Source organism: Protopterus annectens, chromosome 4.part1 (genome assembly GCF_019279795.1).
Source record: "Protopterus annectens isolate FY-2018-M chromosome 4.part1, PAN1.0, whole genome shotgun sequence".
NCBI lineage: Eukaryota > Metazoa > Chordata > Ceratodontiformes > Protopteridae > Protopterus > Protopterus annectens.
Window position 1 is genome coordinate 182,363,537 of NC_056734.1, and position 27,127 is coordinate 182,390,663.

Below are 27,127 nucleotides of genomic sequence, written 5' to 3' on the forward strand. Positions count from 1 at the left end.
CTGTGTGGACTCTACAAACTCTGCTACTTTGTCTGATGTTGTTCCTGAGCCAGAAAGCCTGGCAGAGTTTCATAAAATCTTGCAACAATTAGAGAGAAAGGTAACTGCATTTAAACGCTTGCAGTGGCAGCGTTTTAGCTTTTAGCTTATGTGGAAAGAGGTATTGTCCCACGTGGGCTTAGGATTCTTAAAATGCCTTCATATGGCAATACTTTTCCTGAACTTTTAAAATCATGGCAACAGTTGAACATCAAGTTGTCTTTAGACTATATGTGCTTAATGAATGATTTCTTTGTTAAAATAGAAGATGATATAAAAAAGAAATCTTCACCATGGAAAATGCCATTATGGAACTTTCTGTTTTTTCTAAGTTAATTCATGTCTATCAGCAAATGCTAGATAGACTGCATACCCTCGACATAAGAATGGAAGCTACTAAGAAACGTAAACTTTTACGTGACATTGGGGACTTCCAAAAGGGGAATATTTTCTCTTGGCCTAAATCTGATTATCATACAACCTCTAATTATCAAAAGCCTACTTATAAAGAAGCACTTGATGCCTTAGATACTTTTGATGAACCTGTATGCAACACTAATGTCATAGAAACACCTACAACTAAAGAGATTCCCCCCAATACAACATCTGATGAGATAGTCCAACCTACACCTACATCTGTAACCAGCAGCGCATGCGCATCTGTTAGGATACGAAGTAAGAATGATGGCACTGACAACGTGAATACGCTAACTGGAAAAAAGACTCAACAACTTACTTTTAGCTTTGTACCTAAGCGTTTTCAGTTAGAACAACCAGAAGCAGTTGGAAATAAATCCCCTAAGTCGAGGGGCTTGTTATCTACACAAATTACATCTACAAACAAAAGGAAGAATCAAAGCCCTTTAGGACTGAACAAAGTAAGTCGCAAATTAACAGTGTATTAAACCTCTCCACTTTTGAATTACAATCAGTGCACTTTTCGCCTTTCAGTAAAGGTTTTAAATTTATACCATATGGTTGTGACAATATTGTCTCTGCTTTAACAGAACTAAAAATCTTTGTTCGAAATCTCAACTTAAGACTGCTATTTGGTAATACCCCTGCGCCTGAAAAATGTTGTAAACGTAGTAGCACTTTTATGCCAGTTAGTGTTCCTGTACTAAAGGCTTTTCATGACATTTGCGAGTTTCAGATTAGAGAACTCTATTTAAAACCTGTTAAAAACAAGGCATATAATTTAAGCTTCTCTGAGTATAAAGCCTTAAAAAGTTTACAACAGTGTAATGACATTATTATAAAACAAGCTGATAAAGGTGGCAAGGCTGTCTTAATGAATCGTGATAATTATTTTTCAGCTGTTTCTCTGCTTTTAAATGATGATACTGCCTTTAAAGTTATCACTAGAACTGATGTAAAAAATTGTATAAGTTATGTGAACATGGTTGTGTATGAGCTGCAGCTTAATAATGACATAGATATTGATCTTTTTAACTATTTTACAGTACCTTGTCCTCTGATTCCACATTTATATGGGATCCCTAAGATTCATAAATCCCTGGAAAATCCACCCATGAGACCGATTGTCTCTGGAGGTGGTTGGGTTACTGAACCCATATCAGTTTATTTGCATAGGCAATTAGAAGTTTATTTACCTAAATGTAGTTCTATTTTAAAGGATACTTGTGATTTATTGTCAAAGCTACGGGTATGGTATAATAATGTAAAAACTGATTTAAATACCAAGAAATATTATTTAGTGACGCTTGATATCATGTCCCTTTTCACAGTTATCCCCAATGATGTGGGAATAGAACTACTTAGAGAATTTTTGTCTTCTCAACCTAGTCCTGACCATAGGCTCATTAGCAATATCTGTTGCCTTATGGATGTAGTTCTGAGGAACAATGTGTTTATGTTTAATAATACCTTATTTCTTCAGTTAACAGGCGTAGCTATGGGCACATCTGTAGCAAATACTTACGCTAATTTAGTGCTTTACCAATGGGAATGCAATTATTTGTTTAATGCACAAAATCTATTTCTTAGTAACATTAGTTTCTATCAGCGATTTGTAGACGATTGTCTACTAATATGGAATGGTGCTTTGGATGATTTGAATATTTTCATTGATTATTTAAATTCTAGTACTAATTTTTTGAAATTTAAAATGGATGTGTCTGACAGCAGCATATGTTTTTTAGATGTCAAACTGCAATTGAATGATGGCATATTAAACACTAGTATTTATAGAAAGGATGTTAGTAATGGAAGATATACGCATCACAGTAGTATGCACGCACCACATGTCTTTAAAGGTGTAGCAAAATCTCAATTTATTAGAGCAAGTAGACTAACTACTGATAATACTACATTTGTTTCACAACTTGATAATATGGTAGAGGACTTTTTTTCTAGTGGATATGATATGAATTTATTATCCAAGCTTAAATCTGATGTAATGGAAACTAGGCAGACATCACTTATACCAACTTTTTTGGAAGATAGGTCAAGCCTCACAGATAGTCAGTGTAATAACACCATTACTCAACATGAAATAAGGTGCGTCACAACTTTTAATGGTAGGTCAAGTTCAATTAGACAAATTATTAACAGGAACTGGCCCATTCTGATGGCATTGGATGAACTAAAAACTATATTGGGCACCAAGCCACATTTTACATATAAAAATATGAGGACGATTAAAAGTTTACTCTGTTATAAAGATTTTTATAGACCCTGTTATACACAATTGGCTGCTAAAACTGGTACTTTTCCATATTTTAACTGTGTTGCCTGTGCTTACATCTTAGGGAATGGTAGTGATATTTTCACTCATCCTGCCAATGGACAAGTATTTAATTTTAAAATTACAGCTACTTGTAACACCACTTTTGTGGTTTATTTGGCTACCTGCATCTCATGCAGTTCATTTTACGTGGGAAAAACAATACGTAAGCTTAAGGAATGTGTTAATTCTGAAATTAGGAGAAATTGTGACAATAATGCACTATGTAAACATATTAAAACTTGTGGTGAAACACATACATTTAAGTTTAGAGTGATTGATGCTCTATGTCCAAATGAAATAGGTGGTGATGTCAACAACCGCCTTGAGCTCAAAGAATTTGAATGGATATTGAGATTAGCTGCTGACACTCATCCTGGTTTAAATAGCACTGTCAGTTTAAAACCTGTGTTAGTTAAGCTACGTAATATTGTAAAGTAAATATTTTATACTGTGTATCTACACATCTTTTAATATATTTATATGTATATGTCGTTAATTTTTAATTTGTTTTCTGTCACATGATTTCATTTGGCTGCTGGTCATGTGATTTTAGACCTGTATTTAAGCTTCTAGAGTTTAGTGTTTGAATGTATTAGTATTGAAGAAGGGTTACGCCCGAAAGCTCTGCTTTTTATTAAACTGGTTTTCTCTGCAAGTTTTCTCTTTTGAGTTCGTGTTTTGCAGCTGGTTTTACTTGTTGTGTAATTTGTTAATATCCAACCGAATGCATTGGACATTTTACTGACATCACTAACATGGTAAGGTCCCTAAAATGCATTAAAACGCATAACAATTCATTTCTGTGAACATCACCCTGCTTCATATGTCTGGCTCAGTAATGTAATCTTACCTTAAGACAAATAATATTTAGACTGCTTGGGAATATAAGCATTTTAGAACCAGATGCTGAATTTTAATTTGGGGTCATTTGGGGATAGAGGACAATAGTAGGTGCTTGATTTTACAGTAGTGAAAGAAAGGGTTAATGTGACATGGGTATAATATACTTTTCGGATCTCAGACACTTGTAGCAACTTAATAACCAGTTGATATGATAGAAAAAGAAAATGTCAAATGTTCTGTTACAGAGAGTTACTATCATTTTTAGTAACAGTCTGCAATCTGTTTAAATAGGTTTATACATTTACTAGAAGGATTACTGTATTGCAAATAGCTTATCTAAATGCACTCATGCTGCAGTCATCTAAAAACAATAATAATAATAATAATAAAAATAATAAAGGCAAGGACAAAAAGAACTAAAAATGCTCATTTTCGGACTTGAACAAAATAATTGTCTGGTTATTCTTCTACAGAAAATGTTTAAAGAAAAATAATAGAAAAAAGAGAAATCAAGAAATAGAATAATAAAGAAATGCACAATCTGAGGAAAGGCCTTCAGAAGTAGGGGCAAATGAGACTAGCATGCAGATACTATCCAGTACCTCTTTTACAACAGAGTAAAGCACCCCGGATGGCTTTTGTTAATGGAATCTAGCAGTTGCTCATAAAGGGTGCTTCTTGATCACAGAAGTGGTATAGTGAAAATTGGACAAGGGGTTTTACCACAGAATTAGAGATTACATTTCCTAGGAAGACCAGAAGTTCTTTAAAGACTTCCTGACAAAGGCAGAATATTTTTGCAAGATCATCCATCATCCTATATATGCAGAAACATCAGAGGACATTGGCTAATGGCTTAGGATTCCATCTAGGACATCCTTCAGTACCAGCGACGACAGTAACCGTGCTGTTGGATGTTCCTCTGCATTCTACATGAAAGGACTGCAGGCCTGGGAGACATAATACAAACATAATAATTTACCTGTCAGACCTCCGTATTGCACATCAGTGTGGCATCTGTGAAGAAGCCACCAGCTCTTTGACTTTGTTCACTGGAAAAGTGCAGATATAATATGCAGGCTCAGATATGATATGCACTAAACTTTAACAAGTACAGTGCACGGCTCTGTCAGTCAACTACAAAAATATATTATTAAACAAACTAATTAACACATGTACCAATAAATCAAGGAATCCCCTTAGGCCACCCCTCAATATAGAAGTACTTCAAACCAAAAAGAAAGAGGTGCTTACATGGAAACAAGACACCTCAAGAAATGGCTACAGCTGTAACAGAAACGTTTGTAGGATATGTAAAAAAGGTGGACAAAGCTTACAAAACATATAGAGTTTGGCCATTATTGCAAAGGGATATGCTGACAGTTTAATAGGAAAATTTCACTCTCAGGCAGGAATAACTTACCAAATGACATATGAACTGCTATTTAAGCAAGACATCCTGCCAAAAAAAAAAAAAAAGGAAAGCATGTTATTCCACATTTCCTTTAAACAAAATAAACAAGGCCTGTGGCAACCAAACAATCATGTCTCTGTTTAGTCTGAGCACATACATAATGACTGTGAGGTAAAGAATCTGTCATTGCACGTGTCAGCTGCTTATATCCATTTTGCAATCAGGCAAGACCAGCAAAAATGTTTACAGTTCAAGGCAAGTGTATAGCGCACCCAACTTTCTGAACTACACTTTGGCCTTGCCACAGCAGTTAGCAAATATGTAAAATCCTTATTCATGGACAAAATACTTCATGGAAATCACATGGGCCTTTGTGTTTTAATCATGAAAAAGAACTGAGGATGCACACTTGTTCATTATTCAGATGGTAGGACAAGAACAACTCAAGTAGTTTCTTAAAATACTGAACTTAATGACTTCTTGTTTTAATAGTACTGCATGTTAGACTGAATGGAACATACAGACTGCAGAGGTGTCAGTAAAATATTATGGAAAAGAAGAACCAATCCAGCTCCAATGGAAGGGACTGTCTCTCCTACATGTTAAAGGAGTGTTTAAAACTAAGTTTAAATTTTACTTCATATTTCCAGCTGGATTAAATGCTAAATCCAACAGGAGAAGAATGCCTGCTCTGGTAAAAAAGAATCTAAGTTTACATTTTACTAAACATTGACAAAAATCACACTGTTCAGTGAATGCCTTATTTACTGAATGTTATGTGAAGACTTTTGTGGGTGTGCATGTCTCTGTGTGTGTGTGTGTGTGTGTGTGTGTGTGTGTGTGTGTGTGTGTGTGTGTGTGTGTGTGTGTGTGTGTGTGTGTGTGTGGTATGTATGCATGTGCACATATGTATGTATGTATGCATGTTTGTGTGCATGTGGGTGTGTGAGCATGCGCTTCTATGCATGATTAAATGCATGTATTGGGGGGACACAAGGAAACTGGATTGATATGATTCATAGGTGTTTCAAGGCTGTTCTAGTCTAATACCCACCCTCAGGCTTTACCTCCTTTCTCAACGAAGGAAAGGCCAGTTAGTCCTTAAGTAAATTTAAGAGCATCCATCCAGTTACCCATGTTTCATTTAAAGTAAGAAATAGAATCACATTTTTGAACTTGCTGATGATGTTTATTCCATAGAAGAGTGAGGAGCAGGGTGATGACTCTATCTATCAAAATATCTGACATGGCGTAGTGGTAAATCACTTTGGCTATGGTGTACAGGGTCCTGGGTTCAAGACTTGCAGAGGCTGTTTATTTTATGATTGGATAGGAAATGGGAAATTCACCCTGGGGATCACTTCTGTGGCTCTGCTCGACAGGGGCACAGGAAAATAATTTTCTTGGGTGGCGAAAGCCAGGGTACATTTTTATGCTAGGCTTGTATGGGCCCTAGGGTCGATAGCCTAGTACCTACCTACCTATGTTCTGTTTATCTGTTGATGAAGGCTCAGCTCTCTGGTTGTAAGCAGAGTACTTCCATGGTAACTATAAACCGGTCTGTTCAACTGGATGGGGAAGGTGCTAGGTGAGAAATCTCTCTCTCCATCATGTTCTGTTTATCTGTTAATGAAGGTTCAGATCTTTGGTTGTTAGCAGTACTTCCCTAGCAACCTTAAAACCAGTCTGTGTGACTGGATTGATGATCACAAATTTTTCATCTGAAATACGGGATGGAAATCTAACTCATAGTGATCAAAGTCTCCCACCAATATTGGGTGATACAGATGACCATCATTGGTCTCCCTAACTGTAAGCTTGTTAAGAACATATGATCCAAGGAATCTAGATCTGCCGCAAATTTTGTAAGTGGGTAAGAAAACAAAATCAGGGAAAAAATGCTTCCTTTAGTTCATGAACAGCTTTAATTTAGGATGTCCCATAGCCCAAAAATCCATCTGAGATACATGGATATACCTACACCACTGGGTAAAGGTTTATACCTCAACCTAGACCTCTACTGCAGTATTTGAATACTCTAATGTTGGCTCCATGGAGCTGGTGACTCAGGTTCAGTTAGGAGTCTCAGTACAGAAAGAGCCAGACAAGTAAGGGTAGGAATGAAGGACCATGACCCTCACCTCCTTGACAGAATAAGAGAGCCGGGTCAGAAAAACCTGTGACCTTCATGCTCTCTACATGAGTTCTGTTTCATCTGGCACTCTTCAGCACTAGAGGAGCACCAGGTCCAAAAGCCAGCCTTGATCCTGTTGCTCTCTATGTGGAAGCTACAAAAAAAAAATGAAGCTGCCAACTGTTCGCCAAACACTTTGCAGTCAGGGTAGTTGCCCCCTTCACCTCACACTAAGTATACTACTGGGAAGGAACAAGGCTGCCTGGAGGGTACACCCTTTGTGGAAGTGAGGAGCCATCCTCTGTGGTCATCTCATTGTACATGTCCTAGCCAGTGCTTCTAACCATCCTTCATGACTGTCTAAATGATGACCCCCTCCTGGTCAGCCTTTGCCCTAGTGATATTGAACAATGAGCCAAATGGGCAGGGTAAGGCTACTGATAAGACAGCTGGGCCAAAACAATGCAGTTTAAGATGCAGTCACAGCTCCAAGTGAATGCTTGCACTGCAACTCGGGTTCCTACACAGTATAATTCAAAATACCGGCTGCTACCCATCAGTCAGTTCACTAGTACATAAAACCTGAACCCTAAGTTTGGACTTACAAAACTTTTAATAGGCTTCATAGCTAGATCAAGAAGCATGACCAGGTACCCCCCCCCCCCCAAATCACTGCGCTGATACTAAAATACTGCATTGTGTGGGCTGCTTTCTGAAAAATTAATTTCTCAATGACGGGCTGTCATGCCCAATGCTTCGTAGCATAAGGAGTAGAAGCACATGCACTGTTATGTCCATGTCATCCTACTATTTAAATGTTCTGATCTCGCTAGAGGTCTTTTACTTTACAAGCTTCCGTAAGACCTGCAGAGTTAGTATCAAAATCATCAACTCTAGTAGTTTAAAATGCAACGACTTCTTTAAATAATTCCATATCCCCTGCACCAGGACATTCCTGAAATAACTTCCACAGCTGGCCAAAGTTAAACTGGCTGGCTGGCTAAAGATAGACCCATCTCCCAGATGGAAAATTTTCTACTAGTCTAATGAAATGCGAAAGGAGGTCTAGACATCAAACACAAATCTGAAAAAGAATAATAGTATAAATCTGTATTATCTGGCAATATGTTGTTGAATGCACTAATTGTCTGAAGACAAGTAATGGGTAAAGGAAATTTAACATCACCACAGCAGCCATTGCCCTCAACATAAGCAATGATGTTCTGCAGCAGTGTCTCCCAGAAGGAAAGATTCCTAGCCTCCTAGACCCTCTGTTGGGGAAGGAGTGAAGCGTATCACTTTCATTTATGCAAGACAATTTCAATGAAGATTACATACTATGGTCAATAACAATGGCTCTTAGTGAAGAGGACTAAAGGTCTGACTTATTAATGATCTACTTCCTGTTCCAGGGGTATGCATTATGAATTTATCCACCTTTATTCACCTACTGTGTGAACTAGAGCAAGTCACTTAACCAGACAGTACTTTGGGAATTTTGACTAGGCTCCTTAATCACCACTTGGACCTTATGCCTAGTAACTATGAACCTACTCACTGAGTCAATACAAGTATGTCAAAGTTGAGGCTGGATTGGCTGCCAAAAAAAAACATTGATTGGGGTCTTTATAAGTCATTCACAGAGAAATGGGAGTAGAAAGGATCTTTTGGAGGCATCATCTCTGCAACTAACTTTTTGAAGAAGACTGCGAGATGGAGAGTATAACTCAAAGCATAGCAACTTTCTTTAACAGATGTGTCATTCCAAGATTAAGCATAGAACATTCTTCTAGCAACCCAACACACTGATGTTTGGCATCATCCAGGAAAACTGAATAAGTGGTGACATCAGCAACTGGAAGGTGACCATGAACGGCCTCATTCACATATGAGTAAATCAATGAAAAAATAATTTTAGCAACCAACAATTTCTCTTAAATAACAATCCTGTGTTTGCCATCTCTACAATTCTATTTCAGAAAACAGTTCTGCTGATCAGAAAACCTAACACTCCAGAAATTACATTTTCAGATATATCCACGACCATCCATTTTGACAAACTGTTCTTTAAGATGAAGCAAACTGTTACTGTGCTCCTATGGGTAATCCAGACTGGTTATCTTGAATTGCTGAAAGACCACCTTGAAGGATGTCCTCTTTGACAGTTTGACAATTAGGCCTAGTGGAGACCATAATACCAAACACTTGCAGCAGAGTCCCCTTCTGTCCAGAAAGTTGTCTATCAGAAAACAATATCACAGGGAGAATCCTGTAGTATGCCCTCTTCAGCTGGCAAGGTTTTATCCCTCTGCTAAAGGCTTTTATCTTGTCATAGGATCCTACATAAGAAAATCTCCACCAGGAAAGGTGCATCCAATATGCACAACTCTGCATGAAAGTGGAAGAGCTATAACCATGCTGTTATTCACAGGCAGGTATCTATGACCACAGCATTAATGGCAAAATTGTACATAAATTACTGGACCTTTCATAACTGTGGGCCCAAAATGCAAAGTGATGGTGTTTTATTTCTTTATTTGTCTACTTAGGTAGAGCACTGATCCAAGAGGACCATTTTTAGGTTCAGCCCATGGATTACAAAAATAAAGCTGAAAACAGACTTTTTAGGTGTAAGGATACAATCATAAAAAAACTGCAGTACTGCTACACAAGAACTACCATTATCCATAAATCATCAGTTCCTTACTTGCTACTTTTAGAGCTACACTAAGTAATGTCTCTGCAGGGAAAGGAAAGAGGTGATGATGATTTTTTCTTTCTTTTACAGAGGAAGCCACAAATAGATTATTTCATTAGTTCCCTGTGTAATGGGGCTACGGTTCCACCTTAAATCGCAAAGCTACTTCTTCCTTAAGAATTTGGGGGGGGGGGGGTTAAGGAGACTCTCCCTTCATAAACTGAATTTATCAAAACCCCTTCAGAATCTTGTTACAAACAAGTAATGACTATCAAACTGCTCTACTGCCATAACATTCTGAGAGCTAAGCAACTGTGTTGGCAAGATCCAGTCTTCTACAGTAACACCAAGTAAAGCACTTCATATCAAAGGATGGTAAAGATAAGAGAGAGAATGAGCAGTGAAAGGCAACATTTAAGCAGTAGCATTAACACTAAAGGAACTCTGGAATAGCCTTCAACTTCTAGTTAAATACACACAATAATGCTGACAATGATGTCCCAAGAGGCAATGATGGAACTGTCCTTCCCAGGATATCAATAATGCATGAAAATGCTGAGTGTTTGGTAGTGGGCCACAGAAAACAAGTAAACCATTCACTTAACCTACCTGTCCCATTAACAGAGTTGGTTGGCAGATTTTCTTATCAGAGAAGTAAACTTAACATATTAATAACCACTGAGCCGTGGTGTTGCAGCGATTAGCATTGTCGTTTCACAGCAAGAGGTTCTCCCGTTTGATTCTCGGCTGGAGTGCCATCTATACCATTGTGGAAATTGGAAATTGCCATTAGATGTACTCATACTGTAGAGGCAGAGGCTCTGTTATCAAAAAACGTAGCCAAGTATTGAAGCACTGCAGTAACTGGAGCCAAATACGGGTCTAGTATGTTATCCTTGGACCAGATGGAGAACCTTTTCCATTTATCCTGATATAGTCTTCTGTTGGATGGTTTGTGAGAGGCCAGAATTATATCTCAAACAGGTGAGGAGAGATTAGCCTGCCTGGTGATTAGCGAAAGTGGAGAAACCAAGCTGTCAGCTTGAGAGTGGACAGGTTCGGGTGACTCAACCCTTGGGGGTGAGTGATCAGATCTGGTAGAGGGTCCAGAATCCATGGCAGGAATACTAGGTAAGGCTGAAGAAAGGGGAACCAAACTTGTCAAGGCCAGAATGGGACTATGAGGATCACCTTGCATCTCAACTAAAGAGCTTTCTTTAGAAATTGTGAGATCAGAGGAATGGGAGGATAGGCATAGAGAAGTCCCATGGGCCAATTTCAATCAGAGCATCCCTCAGTGACTCCCCCTCTGGGGGACGTAGGATGAAGTAGTTGCTGGACTTGGTGTTTGATGGGGAGGCAAAACAATTGCTGCAAGGCTGGCTCCAGTGGCTGAAGATTACAGATGCCACCTCGGGGTTGAGGGACCACTCACGGGGCATGAGGCTGCATCTGCTCAGTTTGTCTGCAATCACATTGGAGCTCCCCAGTATATGCATTGCTATCAGAAAGCGGTTGGAAGCTATCACCCACTGCCAAATTCTCATGGCTTCTTGACAAAGGGGGTAGGACTTGGTTCCTCCTTGCTTATTGTACCAGAACACTGACATATTTTCGGATTGGATTGCAACTCTCCTGGAGGGGAGAGCCGCATAGAATGCCTGCAATGCTAACAGCATGGCTCTCAGTTCTAGGATATTGTTATGCAGGTGGGCCTCTGAGGTGGACCATGTGCCTTGGACAGTCTTTCCCTGAAAATGGTCGCCCCACCCGAACAGGAAAGCATCACAATGGCTGTAGGCTGGGAGGGTTGAAATGGGCGGCTCCAAAGATCTATGTCTAGCCTCCTCCACCAAAGCAGGTCCTGCTTGCAGGAGTTGGTTATTCAAATCTTGTAATCCAGGGGATGACAGTTTTGGAACCATTGACACAGAAGGAGCCATTGCAGTATTCGCATATGTAACTTTGCTAGAAACACTATTGGAATTTACACAGCCATAGGACCTAGGGCTTGGAGAACTTCTCTTGCAGAGGCTGATGTTTGAGAAAGAATCACTCAGATTTGAAGCCTCAAATTATGGAGTCTGTGAAGAGGGAGTGATACCAGACAGGACTGAGTATCCAACACTGCTCCAATGAACTCTATTTGTTGTGTAGGGATAAGATTTGATTTCCCCAATGTATCGTTATTCCCAACAATTTTACCAGAGATAGAGAGTATGTTGTAATGCAGTTACCAGAAGATGCTTGGTGGGGGCAGTAAGGAGACAGACATCTAGATATGTAAACACCCGGAATCCTTTTGGTCTCAAGTGAGCTGCTACCACTGTCATGCATTAAGTGAACGTTCTGGGGGCTGTAGAGAGACTGAACGGCAGGGTATGGAATTGGTAATGACTGGATCCTAGCTGGAAGTGAAGCAGACTCCTGGAGCATTTGTCCATCTTGATGTGGTAATACGCATCCCCAAGATCTATAGAGCTCATCCAATCATCTTCTCTTAAAAAGGGAAGGATGGACTGAACCATGACCATCCGGCATTTGGTGTGAGTGACAGACTTATTTAAGTTGCTGAGATCCAAAATGGGTCTCCAGTCCCCTGTCTTTTTTGGCACCAAAAAGAATCTCAAGTAAAATCTGGATCTGCACTGGTCTGGTGGACTGGCTGGATGACTCTTTTTTGAGACAGCTTTATAATCTCTGAAGCTGCTTTTTCGCATTGACTGGGTGGAACATTGGAGAGTTTTCTTGGAAAGTTTTCTTGGAAATTTTGGAGAGTGGAAAGTGGAGAGTGAGGAAAGTTTTCTTGGAAATTTTGGCTGACAAGAAAGGGGAATGGTGTTACCTCTGGTGATAATATTCTGCACCCAACAATCAGTGGTGATAGAGTGCCAAGCAGGTTGGAGCAGAGAGAAACAACCCCTGAATGCTTCTAGAGGTAAGCAATTGGGCCGCCCCTCAGAAGCACTGTTAAGGCTTTCCAGAGAAGGAGTCCCTGGAGCCTTGGTTGCGAGGATGCTCTCTGCCTCTATAGGGGTGTCTTTCAGAATTGTTACCCCCTTTGCCTCTGGGAGTATCATCACCATGTGCAACACAGAAAGGACCCTGAGATTTCTTATGCCACAATTTCCCACTCCTCTGTTTCCTGGAGAAGGGGAATTTAGGGTTGAAAACCATCGGCCTACGACAGATAGGATTTTTCTATTTTGCTCGCACCTGGCTAGCATGTCCTTCACTTTGGAGCCAAAGAGGGATGAAGCTTCGATGGGAGGTCAGAAAGGAAGATGTGAAGGGGTCTGCAAGGTCACAGATGAACATCCAGGGATGACGTCTCATAACAATTCCCGAACCCGCTGCTCTAGCCACCCCTTTGGTTGCGTGTGAGAGCAACTTCATGGATGAGTTGGATATTGATTTCAGGGTTGCTAGCTATGAGGCCACTTTGTCCCTGACCTCATCAGACAACTGCCCTGCAAGTGTCCCAGAGTGTTCAGAGATCAAGTCCCTCTGGAGCCTCGTAAAGTGTGCCAAATAATTCAGGGAGCATATAGCAAAGGTCCCTGATGCAAAAACATGCTTTCCAAGTCTGTCCACTACCCAGGACTCCCTGTTGGGTGACTGAACAGCGGGACTTTCCTCAGCCAAGTCCTTTTTTGTGGCCACTGCCACCACCATAGCATCAACTGCTAACCCTTTGGACTAGTGCAGATTCTCAGCAGGAGGTGACAGAATTTTATCTGGCCTCCAGGGGATCAACTCAATGGAATCAGGGTTCTTCCACCTGCGCTGCACGACGAGCTGGACGAACTCATCAGCAAGCGGAGTCACCCAAGAGATAGACAGCCGGGCACGAATAGCCTGCAGGAACACAAACCCCTCATATGAAGGGTTGGAGGGCTTCCAGTCACCTCTCTGCTTTAACATCTCCAGGATGTCTCCAAAGGAGACATCATCAGGAGGTGACTGTGGGGACCCTTCACCATCATTGTAATCCATGTCTTCCATTAAGGACTCCTCAGGCGAGTCCTCGTGCTTCCTCTTGCATGTCTTCTTTTGAGGGGACTCCTCAGTGAGGGTCTCTGAGGAGGACTCAAAAGAGTGGGTTCCCTGAACAGGGGCAACCTACAGCTTCTCTGCCCGGTGTCCCAGGGGGGTGGTCTGTGACAGCTGCAGCTCAGGGGTTGAAAACTAGGGTTCTGACATCATAGGTGTGCTACCAGAAGCAAGAGCCCTCTCCATTGCGTGGAAGGCATGCCCACCCGAAGAGGGATGGGAGCCCAGAATTGAGAAAGACAACCTCGGGACTGGGGTCACACCCCCTGCTCCAGTGGACCCACCCCCATGGGTGGAGCCTCAAGCAGGATCAACGCAGTTGCAGCCATTGGTGCCAAGGAGGGAACTGAGGAGAAAGTCGGTACCATACCCCAGGCCGACGCTCCCATCCCCCAATCCCCAGATTGAGGAAGGACTGGTTTGGTGGAAACCAAAGACCAAAGGGACAAACTCGGAGCCAGAGTGAGGTGCACCATAGATGCCGAGGTGATGGGTTTCAAGAAGGATGTCAGAGCAGAGGGCTTCAGAACTAATATGGTCAAATGAGGAGTGTAAGATGGAATCCGTGGATAAGGCAACCCAAGTCCAGCAGGTGGATGGGTTTTAGAAAGTGATAGAATCCCCCTGGCTACCAACAGCTGGTCCACAAGATGCACCACATCGTGTTCTGAAAGGCTCCTGGTGGATCTAGTGGATAGTCCAGACAGGTAGTTAGGACATTTGAGAAATGGGCTTTACGCTTAGCCGAGAAATAGGTCTATGGAGGGAGAGTATCAAGTCCATGGTGCAAGGTCTACCACCACAGAAGTCTCTAGTTTTGATACCAGAAGAAAAGGGGTCAGAGCCAGTGAGGTTGGTACAACGCTCTGTGCCAAAGTGGCACTCTGAGTCGCAACGGTCGGTTTCAAAATGGAAACTGAAGTCGAAGGTGCACCCTGAGCCAAAGTAGCTACAGGTGCCAAAGTTGAAATAGGAGTAGTAAGATCTATGATCAGTGCCGGAGGCAGGGTGTGTACCAAAACAGGCAATGGTATCGAAGGATTTGAGATGGTTGGAGCTGAGGAAGGTGGAGCCGAAGCGGCAGATTTATGCTCTGATGATAACTTGGGGAACCTCAGATTTCCCAGGTTTGCTCTAATCACCTGATGGTGAAGAAGGAACAGGATGTGATCTCTTTTTGTCCTTAGAAGGAGGGGTTGAGACCTCCATCGCAGAAATGGCATCTGAGAAGGGAGACTTGAGTAACCCCTTCAGAATGAGTTTATTTTTGCACTCATTAAGAGTGCGTTGGCTGAAACTTTGACAAATATCACATGAAAGCTGCACAAAAAGGTGGGCCACTCCCAAACAGTATACACAGTCATCATGCAATTCACTATTAAGTAACTTACCCTTACAAAAAGTACAATGCTTAAATCCAGAGGTACCCTTCTTAACTGACATCTTAATAGAAAAGAACAACACAACTAACTGTATAATCCAACAATAATGAAGTCACTCGTTCAAAAAATCACAAGAAAATCACAAGAAAAACACAAATTTAACAACACACTGTATGAAGAGAAGAAAGGAAAACACCTGAATAAAGATAAAAGCTAACAGGTTAAGCAAGAGAAGACAATACCAACTCTGGTACTGAAGAAATACCACAAGGGTAAGGGAAAAGGCCGTACTAACAATGGTACTTAAGATTACCAATGGTAACAATGGGTAGAGTGGAAAGAATATGGTTAGGCCAAAGAAAAAACACTAGCAATACTAAAAGTTTAGTAAAATATGAAAATATCCAAAAACTTTTACACAGATATTAAAAATGATTTCACTTTGCTGAGAGCTCGACTGAAATGCAGCTTTACGCCTACGTGGCAAACAAGATCTGGAGTAACAGGAAGAAGGGCGTTCTGGGTAGAGACTTAGCTCAAGTGTTTTTTTGGCTGGCGTGAGCTTGGAAATAGGCTGACTCAGTTCCAAGGGCTCGGAACTGAACTCATCGGTGGTGAATGGATAGAAGATTAACAACATCAGATCTAAACTTAACATGTTAATAACCACTGAGCCATGGTGGTGCAGCAGTTAGCATTGTTGCCTCACAGCAAGAGGTTCTCCCATTCGATTCTCATCTGGAGCACCTTCTGTGTGGAGTCCACATGTCCTCCCCATGGTCAAGTGACGTTTAAAGACATGCAGGTAGGTGCATGCGTGAATGGGTGTGCCTTCTTTGAAGACTGGGCATTGGGCTGGAAACTCGGCACCATAAAAATCCACTGCCAATCATTAGCGGACCAAAGTTCCACTGTGGCAACCCCTAACCAGGAAAAGCCAAAAGAAGACACAAGCATATTAATAAACACTGAATAACTTAAAATTTATTTTAGCAACTAGCCACTGAATAAATTGATCTATCACTGCTAACACATTCTTTAGGAAATATTGCTTCCCGTGAAAATATGATTCGGTATTATGATCATATGAACAGGCATCAGACCTATACATTTGGTGAGCAGATGTGCTTTTTATCAAACAAAGCTATTTTACAATGACTGTCACATAAAGTACTATTGAAAGCAATGCATGATTTTTCACACTTAAAACTCCATATTGGAAGAGACGATAATAATGTGCCTTTAAATGTGATGATAGGGCACATGTCAGTAACACTTCCATCAATGGATTCTGTTAGCTCATCACAATGGAAATTTCCTATATCTCAGCTTTGAAGCTTTCAGACCTTGTGTTTGGAAAATATCTTCCTGAATAAAAAGAAACATTCACTATTCAGGTGCAATTTGATGTTTTATTCTTATCGTTAGCAATATTAGGCCTATCCTGCTCGCTATACCTTGTTCCTTTCTCCTTTGTTACTTTTGACATTGCTTTAGTTCATTACTATAATTTGTTAATTTTAACTAACAGTCTTTATGCATTTTTTTCATTAGCCAGTTGCTAAACAATAATTAACGTAGTACAGTTCATTTTTGAAGTTCGCATTTTTTGCTTTCTCTTCACATTTGGATGGAAGGGTGTTCTGTTATGGGCCTACTATAACAAATGAAGCCATAAAAAAAAATCCATAACTCACAAGGGCCTACTCTTAAAATCCAATCCATCCACATCCTCCTTTTCTCATTTTGTACATGGGGTTGGGGTGTCACATCAACAGTGGCAATTACGTATAGCCAATGTTTACATCCCCATGTGGAAATTATTCTGTAAATGCAGTCATCAAAATCCAGTCATAGTGATATAAATAACCTTTATAAACTAGCTTCCTCCCTAATGGCACAGATATACATTTTATCTAAAGACACGCTAAGGGCTTTGTTTATTGTTTGTGGAGATCCCAGCACACAGTAACATAAATCTTTCTGATGCTTATTCCCAGCATTCCTATACAGTATAACTGAAAATATCAGTCAATTCACTAATACACAAAACCTGAACCCTGAACCCTAAGTCTAGACTGAAAAAACTTTTAATAGCCTTCATAGCAAGGTCAAGAGGCTTGACCAGGTATCCCCCCTTAATCTCCCAGATGCCTCATACCTTAACCTAGTTCTGCCATACATAATCACTAAAGTGCCCAAAATCACAATCATAATAAGCATGATATGCTTTCAGCAATTTAAACCTTTTTACTTTTCTCATATTGCTCATTAAATTCTGTTTTTTGTTTTTTTGTTTTGCAAAAGATTTTATCACTGAGTTTCTACTTCAGACTGTACTATATTGTAACTTAGATAAAGGAATAACCACTGTTAGCAAATTCTCATCACTTTTTATTTAATTTTAATTATGGCAACTATTAATTAGATCCTCATAGACAAATGTTCATTTAGTACAAAATAAAGTACTCCCTTGTTCCATAAATCAAAGTATCATTCTTAATTAATGTACTACCACAGATATCATTCTGCCAACAATCATTGTTGAGCCAATATATTTCTACTGTTGTGTAGTGACAGCTATCTTACGCTATCCTACACATACACATTTTGTCTTATCTGACTGTATTACTGACATATATCTTAATTACCAAAACCTAAAAATTGGCTATATGAATATATATGAAGAATGTGTAAATTAACAGCAACTTCTTCAGCACTGGGTATCACATTACAAGCCAGATATAATAGTTACGGCATACAGCTGGTTCTGCCCTCATTTTTAATTGACCCCATTCATGTCCCTTTTAAGTGAAAAAAATATGGATATGACCAAAAACACGAGGGCACCAGTGGTGCAGTCATTAGTCATGAAGATAACATTGATGGTCTACCTTCACCATCCCAACTCTCACAGACTGCAAACAGAGATCGTCCTACTGTATCCGTTCAAGTACACAGAGGGAATTATTTCCCATTTCTCTGCATTAATACTCTCCCAGAATCAGAATAAGGAGATTGCAGAGAATAAACATCCTACATAGCTTCATAGGTAAGTACTAGGCTATCTACCCAAGGGCATCTATAAGCCTAGCCAGAATGTTTTGGCTTTCGCCACCCCCTTAGATTAGTTCCCTGAGCCTCTGTCCAGCAGAGCCATTAGTTCTCTGTGCCTCTGTCCAGCAGAGCCACTACGGTGATTCTCGGGGTAAATTTTCTGTTTCCCATCCACTCTTCAAGGTTTCTCTTGAAGACTGTTAGTAAGGGGCTCTGCCTAATGTAGATTGGAATCCTGTTCCAAAGCATAGGGAGTCTCTGGGACAGGAATCTATCCTTCCATCACGTCCTATTTATCATTGTGATGAGGTTTAGATCCCTAGAGCATGTGGCTCTCGGGGATTTGTTTTTTTTTTTTTTTTAGGTGGAGCATGTCCATCAGTTCTGGGTTGGACATGGCCTTGTATGTCAGGCAGAGATCACCTCCGAGTAAGCGGTATGCAACTGATTACAGCTGGAGTTTCTTCAGTCGGGCTGCATAGGGCATCTGTTTGAGGCCAGTAATCCTCTTGGTGAGGTACTTCTGTGCTGTTGCAGGTGTCTTGTAAGGTACATCCCAAATGGGGCATTGTTCTCTATTATGGGTCTGATGAGTGATGAGTAGATGGGCACAATAACCTCTTTTGTTCTAGATGCGAACCCTTTTGTGATTAGGCAAGCCACATAGAAGGATTTTCTAACCACCTTGGCAATATGGTTATCAAAGGAGAGATTACTATCTACTTGGATCCCCAGATCCCTTATTACATTTTCTGTATTTAGGGGACTACCACGTATGTGGTAGTTTGCGGGTACTTCGTTTTTTCCAAAGGGGATGACTATGCACTTTTTGGCATTTAGCTTGAGGCCATTATTTTGACACCAGGTATCCATCTCAGTGAGGCCCTTCTGGAGGATGTCTGTATCAGCCAGAGAGTCAATTATGGCCCCCAGTTTGCAGTCATCTACAAACTTGGTCAGCCATAGTCCTTCTGTGCTTGCCTGTACCTCTGAGAAGTATATAACGAACAGGAGGTGTCCCAGGACTGAGCCCTGGGGGACGTCACTTGTAACTGGTTTAGAGTCGGACCTAGAGCCTGCAACACTCACCGTGTGGGTTCTATCCATGAGCCAATTGACAACCCATCTCATGACATAGGGGTTTATGTTCAGACTGGTGACCTTGTCTATAATATCAGAATGGGGAATGGTGTCAAAAGCCTTTGCAAGGTCTATGACATGAACATATAAAAGTGCAAGTAATTGTTATGGCAGTTCAAAACGTGGCCTGGACATTTTTTTCATTGTACTTTTTATTTCATTTTGTAATTATTGCAAAATGCCAGAATAATGACATACCAATACCAAAACATCTTGTATGGTAATAGAACAAGTAGAACAGATTCATGACAGGTCATCATAACATTAAAATGGAACCAGACAGAGCCTGCCTATGCAATATTTACAAAATAAAGTATGTGTTGGGTTGGCCTTGCCCCTCTAACCTCATTAATTTGTAAGCTTTTCTTTCATATTCCTTACTTGTATAAACTGCCTCTGATGTGAGTCTAATATGGAGTAAGAGGCTACATCTCAGTAGGTTTGGCATATGAAGACCTAAATAGTACCCTTATATATTGACATCCACACTAAATGCACAGCCTTTACATAACACCCTCCCAATTCCCTGACCCCAACAAACAGAATAACCAATGGTGCAGTCATTAGTTATGAAGATACTATACTTGTCCACCTTCACCACTCCAACTCTCTCAGAGACTGCATTACCACTCACCATCCAAACTATAATGTCCTGCTTAGTTTAGCAGAAACATATTGGTGTTAAATTGGAATGGAAATCAAACCAGAAGCAGAAAGAAATCAGGCAACAACTGGATGTGCCAAAAAAAAAAAAATCAAAAGAAAGAATATAAGTAGAAGGATAGGAGTAGCCATTATTTAACAAATGTGGACATTTCACAAAACATTACCTCAAATGATGCAACAGTTAATGAAATAGAGGATGTATATGACAACAGTGAAAACCTGCACAATATGAGTGTATACTTTAACAAAGAGGTATTTGAGGATGTGAATGATGAAACAAGTGTCCTGGTCAACCAAGTAAGTTCAAATAGTTTTGATGCCACATTGGGTGAAATTGACTGAACGAGAAAAAGGTCTGATGAACCATGTATAGTCACAAATTCAGCAGCAGACTTTAAGGTGTACAATTATTCCAGCAAAAATATTGACTGTAAGCATGCAAACCTGTTGGCCAAAGGCTTGCATTTGTTCCAAGTAGGAGGGGTAACATAGCCAATGCAATTATTGACTTAAAAATGTTCACCCGCAAATTGAATCTGCAGGTATTGTTTAATGATACAAATGGGACATCTAATTATAATAACAATAATTTTAAGTTAAGAAAGACAAGCACTTTTAACCCACCCATTAACAACATAATAGGAATGTATAAGAAAAAAATGTGAGAGGGATATCAGAAAGGCATTTAGAATGGGACCGGGAACTATTAGCATGAATATGAGTAAAGATGAACAAATAGTATTGAATGACTTAATAAATGACAGGGCTATACATATAATGAAGCCCGACAAAGGGAATGGTATAGTAATAATGGATAGGGGGGATTATTCCAACGGAATTAATATTTTGCTATTAGAAGGGTCATAAGTAGAAAGTTCTATTAATGAAACACATATAATGAACAGAAAAGTGGACTTAATGCTTAAAGACATGTTGTATCAGGGGCAAATAAATGAGGAAGAATATGATTACATGAGGAATGATTACCCATTGGTATCCAATATTTTTGGAATACCTAAGATACATAAGGGGCTAACAGATGTAAAATTTAGGCACATAGTAGATGGAAAGAGATCTAAAACATGTTTTATTAGCAACTATTTGGATACACAAATGCAAATACAGTTGAAAGTATTTTCATACATATGTAAAGGCTCATGGCAGTTTTTGGAAAACCTAAATACAATTCAGGTAAGGGAAGAAGTGTTTTTAGTCACTACTGATGTATGTCATTTGTTCTCTGTGATACCCCATGAGCAAGGTCTTAGCTGGTTAGAGGTGCAATTATTCAAAGCTGGAATTTATAATCAGGATCAACTTAACAAATACACTGTCCTAATGGAAGTAGTATTAAAAAACAACTTTGTGTATTTTGAGGGCCAATACTACAAACAAGTCACCGGTGTGGCAATGGGGGCCGCATGTGTCCCCATTTTTGCAAATTATGTTATGTCATACTGGGAGCAAGAGATAGTGATGGTAAATGAATATTGGCAATGTATTGAGTATTACACCAGGTTTTTGGATGATGTCTTTTTATCGTGGAAAGGGACAGAGGCCCAGTTGAAAAGGTTTTTTTAGATTATATAAACTTGTTTGGGGACTTTTTGAAGTTTACACACACTTACAGTAAAAATAATATATTATATTTGGATGTGGATCTGAGAATAGCTAATGGAACAAGATTGTATTCTATGGTCTATAGGAAACCTACAGTTTTGAATTCCTATATGGAATTTGGAAGCTGGCACCCATACCATCAGAAAATGTCCATTGTTAAGGGACAAATGTTACGGGCAGCAAGAATGGTCACCAGAGACAGTGATTTTGTGATGGAAATAGAATACATTATGGGAATATTTGTAAAGAGAGGTTATCCCAAAACACTTTTAATTAAAATCAAAGATGAGGTTGTGAAAAAACGACAGGAGGGTGTGTATCAACCATTATTATGAGGAAATGAAAATGGAGGTACAACCATGTGGGAAAGAGAAAGCAGGATGAGAGAAGGAGTTAGTGTCATCACAACTTATAATTTAGATTCATTTTATATGGTTGAAATTATAAGGAACAACTGGGAAGTATTGCAGTTTGATCAACTGGTGGGCAACAGGTTAGGGAAAGGACCTGTAGTAGTGTATAGGAAGGACAGATCTTTAAAAAACATACTGGAAGGTTTCTACAATAGTGGACATGGAAACAGAAAGTTAGGCAACTGTAAATGTGGTATGTGCCCATACTGTCCTTATATTTTGGAGACAACAGAAATGTTTCCTTTCTTAAATGGGAAAAGAATATTTTTTAAGGGACATTTCAATTGCAATAGTACCAATGTGGTCTATATGGTGAAGTGCCACGGCTGTACTACATTTTATATAAGGAAAACTCGTAGACGCTTAAGAGATAGGATGTATGAACATTTAACAGATATGAAAAAATGTAAATGACTAATGCACTTAGTAGGCATAAGAAGGAATTCCCTAGCCATGAATTTAAGTTTTTAGTTTTACAACTAGTTAAAAACGCACAAGGAAGAATGTTAGATTTATTCCTGGATTTATCTGAGTTAAAATGGCAGTTGCAGTTGGATGCTACATACTATCCAAGTATTAATGAAAATGTAAGCTTTTCCAGTGTGTTAAAAATAAGGAATATTAATGGGATAAATAATAGAAAGACCAAGCAACACATTAAAATATAAAAAATATATAGATATTATAGCATTGTTATGCTTGATTTATTCGTATATTCATGTTGCATTGTTTTTTAACCTACATTGTGTTTTTAAGTTTTTGAAGTATGTATGAGAGTCTGTATCCCTTTAAAACATTCATTAAAAGATGGATAATGGAATGTAATTAAGGGTGAAAGGAATATGTATTTAAGTGGCTGGGTTGTAGTTCAGTTTGTTCTGAAGAAGTCCCATATTTTGAGGGAAGAAAGCTCTTAACACATGAAGTATATTTCTTGAAGTTTTTATTTACAGCGTTTTTATCTTTTGTACCTTTGTATTGTGAATAAACGGGTTCAACCACTGCAGCTGTTCCAGTTTGTGGTTACAAGTTTGGATATCTCAGCATATATAAGTAGAAGGGTCTCAGATAAGAAGGCAAGAAGTGTGGAAAAGGTATAAACATAGCTGCAAGCATAGAAAACTCCTGAAACAACCCCATGTAGATCGGGATCTGACAAAGGAATGTTTAAGGAGAGGTGAATTTAAACCAAAAGATGAAAAGTTAATATCTGCAGCCCAGAACAGTGGACTCTGTACACATTGGTCCATTGAAAATGTAAGAGAAACAGACAAATGCAGGTTCTGTAAAACAGAACTGGAAACCATTGCACATCTTGTTGCTGGGTGTGATACACTAATGCAGTGGACCTGTATACTGAAAGGTGCAATAATGAGGCAAAACTGTTGCATTGGGGATTGTGCAAACATTACAATACTGAAGTAGCTGAGAAACATTGTGAACATCAGCCACAAAGCATTATAGAAAATGGTGATGTTTATAGCACATAGGCTCACTCATTACCAACTGTTCAAAAAATATATTTGAGAAAACCACATATCAAGTGCAAAAGAACAAAAAACCACATATAGTAGTCCATGAAGAGAAGACAAAAGTAGCACTGATCTCTGAAATTTTTGCACACAGTGATTACAGTGTCTTAATTACAGAGGGACACAAAGTCATAAAATACTGGGATTTGAAGGCAGAAACAAGAGCAATGTGGAAGAAGTATACACAGACAGTTCCAATGGTAGTTGGAGTAATGAGTCTCACAAAAAAAGAATTTACAGTTGTACTTAGACATGTAACTCAACATGAATTACAAAAGGAGTCAGTTCTCGGCATATTGCAGGAGGTGCAAACAGAACTTCTGGCTAACATCAATGACTGAAACAATACTAATTTCATGAACTTTAATCATACTTTAACTTAGGAATGAGGTCCATTCCCATCATGGTACTGGAAACCCAAAACACTTAGAGATGTTACACTGGGGGTAAATCCATAAGTCATTTAGCTTATATTGTGTCATCAGTGCTCTAACCTACCTATTGTGGCCTATTTTTACTATATGATTTTTTTATTATTAGCTTACTGACTCATTTTTAAGAAACAAAGCCCCAGTATGTGCTTCCATTTCACATTTTTCATGGCTCAGTCTCAGTTAATGGCCACATACTACACCTGCTCCCATGAAGAGGAACTGTGTACATTACACTCACCTTCTCATCTTCCTATCTCTAGTCCTCTTAACTGGTTTCATTTGATTTGAACGCATCTCTATCGTTTTCCAAAAAAAAAAAAAAAACAGGGGCAGCTTCCTTAGACATCTCTCAATTTTCTCTTTCCTCCATTAGTATTTTATTCCTTTCATTATTCTACATCGAATGATGCAATCTACCTTCAGTGACTACAATCATCATCATCAACAATCCCTTTTCCCATTTTTCTACAAGATTTGGGTTGTTGCATAACTTGTTGCCATCTCTCTCAATTCAGTACCACTATCTTAACTTCTTCGACAGTCATGCCTGACTATTATAGGTCTTTTCTCACATAATCTAGCCAACCATATCTTTGCTGAACACCCTTATTTCCTCTTGCCTTCTTCCTGTCTATCCCAAATCTTCTTCATCAGATTGTCTTTCGCTTTTCTGCATGTGTCTGAACCACTGTAAATGTTCTCTTTGACCTACTTTGCAATTGGAGCTACATGGGCTTCTGCTCTGATATATAACTTTCTTCTTCTGTTCCACAAGATGCATCCTGCCACCCATCTCTGGCATTACATCTCCATCACCTCTAAATTCCTCAACTGCTTGGCCTTCACTGCCCATGATTCTTTACAATAGTACTGGCTGCATCACTGATTTGTACACCTTATGTTTCAGCATCTTTGGCATTCTTCTGTCAGACACTACCCACTTTCCCCTGACACTCTATGCCAGTTGGCTGCAGCCAGTTTGATTCTAGCTTTCATCACATCATTCAGACGTCTTTTCTCCTCAACCACTCCCCCATACTTGAAACTATTAACTTGTTCCACTATTTTCCCTTCATCTCCTTCTGACATACCCGTTTGCTGCCATTATAGCTGTCTTATTTATCCTCAGTTTCATCCCATGGGCCTTCAGTTTTGCATTAATGTGATCCCTATCATTTTTATTCAGAGACTGCCTGTAATGCCATATCATCTGCATATAGCAGCTGTGCTGATCTGTCCCCTCTGACCTATTTGCTAATTGTTCAGTAATCTAGTTCATCACCAGTATGGGCAACAGTGTACTCACAACTGAACCCTGATGCACACCCACTCCCACTGGAAAACCATCTGGAAAACCTTCTGTGAGTCCAAACACTGTTCATAAGTGTGCCACTGAGTCCTTGTGCATAGTCTGAAGTAATTCTACTAATGTTTTTTAGACTTCAGACCATCGAAGAATGGCCCAAATCAGCTTTCTTGGGACATTGTCATATGCTTTCTCCAAGTCTAGGAATGCACAGTTGATCTCTTTCCTCATCTCTACCTTTTCTCAACTATCTGTCTTACTGGAGACATATGGTCAGTTGTGCTACATGCTGATCTGAATTTGAACTGCTCATTTCCCACTGTATCATCTACTACTCTGCATATGCAAGCAATAGTGTCAGACAGGGTGTGTGTTAATGTGTAATTAATGCCCTCCCAGGGGTATTATGAGGCCTCACCCTGGATGGCATTATTGTGCTTAGAAAATGGGCTCTGTGTAAAATTGTTGCGTTTTACTTATATATATATATATATATATATATATATATATATTTTATAACTATATATTTTTTTAGTATATTTTTGATGTAAAATAGTTCCTCCACCTAATGTTTCAAACTTGCTGTAGTATACACTAATGGTGTTGGAGGAAGCATTTTAAAGCCAGAATATAACATTTAAAAAATAACCAGGTTATTTACTTTATTTGTTGGTCCCTTGCTCTTAAATCATTTGGTTGGCAGTAACTGGAGATTGGAATTACTAAATAATGACGTATATTTGAGCTTCAGACTTTTTTTCCTTGAGAAAATTCATGCTAACTTAAATCCTTTCCTTTAGCAGCTTTCTAATTTTATAAGAGCAATATTTAAGTTTTTATTTTACAGCCTTTGTTTCCCACATTATTTTAGACTTTATCCAGTTTCTTCAGCTGAGTAAACCTCTTTAATGCTGCTGCCACTTGTCATCTCATGCACTGACTCTCTCTCTCTCTCTCTCTCTCTCACACACACACACACACACACACACACACACACACACACACACACACACACACACACGCGCGTGTGCAAGCATGTATGCTTGCACTCTCACATGCACAAATCCAACACTTTAACAGATTCTAGTACCAGTAGTTATGACAATAGCTGGTACTCACAGAGTTGGTGTATCCTGTATGGTAGAGATGAGCTATGGTATTCACAACTGTGTTATGAAATCTTGTGATTCCCCTGATCTCACCGCAGAATAGAAAGACAAATACCTATTAAATACAGCATATTAGTACATGCTGCCAAACAGAACATCATCTTTTTGTCATCTTGTACTTCTTCAAGAAAATCTAAAATAGCAGAAACATCAGTGAGGTAGACAGCAGTGCAGTTTTATCAACAGCATAGACACACTGACCAAGTTCAGTGTAACTTCCATCCTGGTTTACCAATAAAATAAGAAAGTGACTAGTGGTGTTCCTCAGGCCTCGGTGCTTGTACTTTTCCTTTTTTAATTTACTTCTCAGATTTCCTAACACACACACACACACACACACACACACACACACACACACACCACACACACACACACACACACACACACACACACACACACACACACACACACATACACACACACACCTTCTGTCTAATGTCTCTCTCTTTCACACACACGCACACACACACACACACAC